The sequence below is a fragment of the Opisthorchis viverrini genome (genome assembly GCF_000715545.1).
Source record: "Opisthorchis viverrini unplaced genomic scaffold opera_v5_449, whole genome shotgun sequence".
In the NCBI taxonomy this organism is placed as follows: Eukaryota; Metazoa; Platyhelminthes; class Trematoda; order Opisthorchiida; family Opisthorchiidae; genus Opisthorchis; species Opisthorchis viverrini.
In genome coordinates this window covers 23545-29544 of record NW_008752109.1, presented here as the reverse complement: position 1 = coordinate 29544, position 6000 = coordinate 23545, and positions in this window count along the sequence as shown.

Below are 6000 nucleotides of genomic sequence, written 5' to 3'. Positions count from 1 at the left end.
GTTTAGTAGATAAGTATTCCAACGATCAAAGTAGCGCAAACAAGACATAATTGCTCCTGTTTACACAGCTCCATTTGGCGGTTTATCCGCGACAGATTCCCCTGAGAATCGAAATCACCGTCTGCAAGATCTGTGGAGCAGGATTTCTAATACAATGTATTTATTTGTAAAGTGTCTAGTTTCTGACGGTCTCATGCCAGGGTGTCTTCCACTTAACAGACATTTTGTTAGGGCTACCTCGCTCGTTGGGATTCTTATCTACTAAACGATAATTCTTTTCTTGGTTGATTGTATTTCTATTCCTTGCTTGTTGGTTTGACTACCATACGCACCTGAAAATATATAGGGAAATTCACGTGTGCTATTTTCAACTCACAGGACCACGACACCTAACCTGAGGTATTTATGTAAAAATGCGGAAGGGGAGAAACGAACAACTCACCACTTATTGTCCAGATCTACCAAGCGACGGATGTCATAGCACACTTGAATATCGTCAACCTCGCAACTTGGGTAGGCTTCTCTGGAATGAAGAAGATGCACGAAACCGAAGTTAGTTACTTTCAGGTGCGAATGAACAGTTAAGCAGTAGATGCTGAAAGAGTACATTCGGAAGCGTAAATGTCCTTCGCAAGGGTGGGGAAACTCAATGAGATAAGGAAGGCATAAGAACCACCCTTATACCAGCACGGTAAAATCGATAGATGACATCAATTAGAAAATAGATTTGGGGCAGCGACAGTTGATATCAACCCGAGTGCGAATTAAAGAGTCCTTTAAATATCGAACAAAAGGGGAACGAAATTGGGGAAATTATTCCCCCCCCCCCCGTGACACAGAATTTCATAGTACTTATGTAGTGCAAACTTGCCGAAGAATTCTGCCCCACGACCATTCTGCATCATATCTGATGTCCCCTTAGATCAAAACGGAAAGGGACAAACTCCTGAACCCTCAGATCAATCAGTATCTGTGTCCGGGTGTAGGAGGACATCATAGTGTCACGAATGTCAATAAAAGTGATGAAAATATACAATCGCAAGATATAATTGAGGAAACCGTTGAGTACGTTCAAGGCAAACTGGATGTCGAACGTAGTTGATGACATGTGACAAACGTTAAAGCCTGGCACAAAGTGGTGACTGCCTGCTGAGATATTGTGTCACCAAATCACCTGACGTAAATAAATGATATTAAATTAAACGGCTGTACCTCAGCTACAGGAATTTTCATTCAAATCGGAGTAATTTATTCGACTCTCATGACCAAACACAAAGGTGCCTAGTTGCTGCACACCTCGTAAATAGTCCACTTAATTACCCAACATCATTTCAACTTGTACACTGTGCGTTTATCGTTTTTTTGTTTCAGTGGGATGCCCGTGAGTGCCGGCCACCAGGTGTGAAAACTTGGGCAATCTAAAACTGTTATGGCGTAAAGTGCAAATACAGTTGTTTAAATCATTCAGCTGTAACACTTTCGGTTCCTAGCTGCCAGGCTACCCGAATGAAGCACAAGGGCTGAGATACTGCCAGGTTGCCCAAGCCGAGAAAGGGGCACACGGATCTTCCGGTCAGTAAATTCGCGCTCTAACCACTAAGCTACCGCGAGCTCTCTCTCTCTCTCAGGCTTATCTGGATAACAGCCATCGACAGAGATCATGTCAGTGGGTCAAAGACTCGACTGAACATGTTACGATAGGTTAGATAACGTCTCGTCTAGACTGACAAGTGGAATAGTTCAAGAAACAATCTAATAGTCCCTCTGCTTGGAGATTTATCTCACTCACTGGATTCGCCCAAAGTGAGCCTCAGTCAATTTAGATCCGTCTTCAGTTTATGAAGCATTGACATGGCTTCCCGCATTTAACCGCCATTGGACTACATGATCAGATGAGGCCTCACCACCGTCATTCAAACACGGAACTGACCGATTAGCCTGAGGTGGTTCGGGAACAAGGATGCAGTTTAGAGAACTAGGGTCAATCACTCAATGTGTCTTTATTCAAAAAGGTACTTGAGGTAACGGTTAGAAGTCATACACTTGCCACAACACGACTACTGGACGGAATCCTATCGCAACGTCCAAATCCAGCTATGGAGGAGCAGACTCGAGAGTCAAGCAGGATTTAGACATTGCCACACATACAGACAGTCAGTTTCCACCCAATTCACAGGGGCTTTCGACCCTGTAGAAAGAATAATCCTTATTGATGTAACTAAACAGAGGTGTGCCCTTGAAGTTCATGCTCTATATTAGAACACTCCCGACTGTTTTAGAGTTTACAAAAAAACTGACCAGTGTTTTCTACAACTACAAATTCGTCATTGGTATCACCATGAAGTGCTCACTTCATTGCATCAAAAATCTAAAAATGGCACCAAGAAAAAGACTAATGGGCCTAAATTAGGCTTAAGATAATTTGTTATTAGACGATCCTCAGTCCGCTGGTCCGTGCAATCTACTCCAAATAGAATTCGGAAAAGGTCTATTGTCTATCCAGTTTTTTCTCCAGGAATTTCGATTTATTTGAATCCTATTCACGCCCAGAGATGAGGAAACTGAGTAAAGCTATCGATTGACGAGCTTTGGTAAGTGCTTAAGACATGATGATGCTGTAGCAGGAAGGGGCAGTCCATGCATCATTAAAGCACGAGCAATGCTTGCCCACTTGTCGTTTGCCGCGAAATTCACTGAATTTAAAGGACAGTATGTACAAGGTAACCTTAATCTATGGCTGCAAGACTTGCTCCCCCGAGTTGAAGATTTAAGTCACCTGCAAGCGTTTTATCATTGGTATCGGTGTTGCATAGGAATTACCTGGCTGCAGCGTTTCTGCAACGAAATGCGGCGTAACCGAATAATTGCCAAAAGCGTTCAGCTGTAGCACCCTTCCAGTGCCTAGCTGCCATGCCACCCGAAGGAAGCACGAGGGCTGGGATACTGCCAGGTTGCCCAAGCCTAGACAGGGAAGTCGAGTGGCGGAGGTCGGATTCGAACCACGAACCTTCCGGTCAATAAATTCGCGCTCTAACCACTTGGGCCATCTCGCCCCCACAGTTGCCCAAACAGCAACGGATAAAGTCTGGTAGGTTGAGCCCTTCCGGTGCCTAGCTGCCATGCCACCCGAAGGAAGCACGAGGGCTGGGATACTGCCAGGTTGCCCAAGCCTAGACAGGGAAGTCGAGTGGCGGAGGTCGGATTCGAACCACGAACCTTCCGGTCAATAAATTCGCGCTCTAACCACTTGGGCCATCTCGCCCCCACAGTTGCCCAAACAGCAACGGATAAAGTCTGGTAGGTTGAGCTGGTGGGGACACGCAATGCACGCCCAGCGCTGTGTTGTCGACTCCGAAACCCATGGTGGTGGGACGATCGCGGGCGACAGGTTGCGTGGCAACGTGAGAGGAAAGCAACTGTTATCAGGTCAAGTGCTGTGTGATCACCGTAATTTCATATATGAGGTTAACGTAATTCTCCATGCAACTTGAGTATCTCAGCCCTCGTGCTTTCTTCAGATGGTAAGGAAGCTAGGCACCGAAAAGACGGTACGGCTGAACGAATATCACTTATTACTTTAATTTTTGTTGGATATGAGACCTGCAGAACGAGGCGAGTATCCGAGCCCAGCAACGATCGTTTTGTCGCTACTTATCCGGGCAGCCTGGCGAAAGTCGGTCTGTTGGTGTATTTAGAGCTTGTGTTGGAAAAGGTCCACAGAGCGTGTCGAGTCAGTCTGATTATGCCTACCTTAATTCAACACCAACACACAAGGCGGTCTTTGTGCGTTGCATCCGGTCCAATAATACTACAAAGGAGTACTTCTTTTGTATGTCTTGTTTATATAATATCAACTCGCAAATGAATATTTAATTCCGCTTGCCAGCGTCTCGTTTTTGAAGGCTTACCTCAAAAACATGAAGCTTCTTTTGAACTGAGTCCCTAAAGTTCAGCTTTATCACTCTTTTTCTTTACTAGGGCATTGTTTTCGCATAGCTCTATGACAGCTAACCGCCAATATTTTATACTGGCCTATCACCCCTATCGGGGTATTTCAGCAATTACGATTTCGTGACAAATGAAGCTTCAGGTATTCGATTCTAAGACTGACAAACCAGTGAGCTGTTGCTCGAGCAACCACTCAATATGTCACTAGCTGATGTGGATATTGTGACCGAAGGATGAGCGGCGATATTTCCAGCGTAAGGGAAAGTTAATCACTAACAATCAGCCGCAAATGGTCGAACGGCTGAATGATTGAACTGATAGCCAAGAGGTCGCGGGTTCGAAAATCTCTAGAGTTTCGTTAAGTGTGCACTTCTGATGATCGCAATACGGATGAAACAACTTTTCATGATAAATTGAATTCACTCACAGGACGAAGAAGCCATTGGAAAAAGTAACACTCGAATTTTGTACACATTTGAATTTTTACAACCAAGTGAGTCGGAATCGTGTTTTCAAACTTTGGTTGCTAAAATAAGACGCACAATCGACACTTACTCGTAGCTCATCCTAACAGACGACACATCTTGGAGTATACCAACCATTCTTCATGTACTATAACAAGTTACCGACTTCTCTGATATACTAATCAAGATTCCTCAGTGCTTTGCAATCACATTAGAACAACAGGTTGACAATATTCGATACGCGCCTCACCTGAAATGACGAGAGATTAGATCACGTTGACAATGTGACCGTGATATCCCAGAAATCATCAAGGTGCGATGAGACTATCAGGAAAAGAACGAAACCAGCACGTAAGAAATTCAACGAAACGAATCAATTGCATTCTGAAAGCCGAGGTTGAGTTGAACAAAGGTATGCCATAACGTTCATGACGTCGCTATCAAGACCAAACAAGATAGTGACTGCCTGAAGTAAACTTCGGAACTTCATGTTTGAAAAGCAAGATATGCTGATCTTCCTCTTGCAGACAAAGTGGTGAGCAGTTCAACGTCAAGCAGGAAAAGTCATTATAAACGCACGGTATAGACTGCAGTACAGGAAAAACGAAAGAAAACTGGGGGTCAGCAGGAACACATAGTTGGTGACACGCTTGACACAAAAACCGGACAGGAATCTTTGTGCCACATATGAGAAGCGCGCGAGAACATGTTGTCTGTTTCGCACTTAAGGTCGACCGGCTTCAAAAATCCAGTCTTAAAGCTTCTTCAGCTTCTGAATCCCGTTACACATGTCGGAGCTGAAAAACACTGACCATGAACGAATATGGTGTGATAGATAAGGGCAATAAAATCGAACAAAAGATCAACATTTGCCTACAACATGGCACATTTCCAGGTATTCTTCGAGCCGGTTGGCACGTCGAAGTCCCGGGATGAAAGCCACTGGTTGAGAAACAGAGTAAACCCGGTGCCAACACAGTCCAATCTATTGAAAATTCTAGAGCAACTTAAGGAAACCCACAGCGCTAAAGCGAAGATTTTTCGAACTATATGAATTAGTCGCCGAGTACCTAATGCCTGGTGGTTCATAAATGTCTGACAAATGGAAGACACCGTTGCATGAGACCGTCAGAAACTAGACACTTTACAAATACAGACATTGTATTAGAAATCCTGCTCCACAGATCTTGCAGACGGTGATTTCGATTCTCAGGGGAATCTGTCGCGGATAAACCGCCAAATGGAGCTGTGTAAACAGGAGCAATTATGTCTTGTTTGCGCTACTTTGATCGTTGGAATACTTATCTACTAAACGACAATTCTTTTCTTGGTCAATAGTATTTCTATTGGTTGCTTGTTATTCTGACTGCCGTACACATGCGAAAAGTTGCAGCAAAATACATCTAGGGTGTTACGCTTACTTGCAACGCGGCGTGCTATTTGCAATTCCGTGCTGGGGAGCTGCTTCGAATTTTTCAGAAGATAAACAATCGACAGATTTAGAACTTTTTGTTTTATGGCACAACATCTTCATCAGACCAAATGGGAAGATTGCTATATTGGTCGGCTTTTAGGCGAACAGACAACC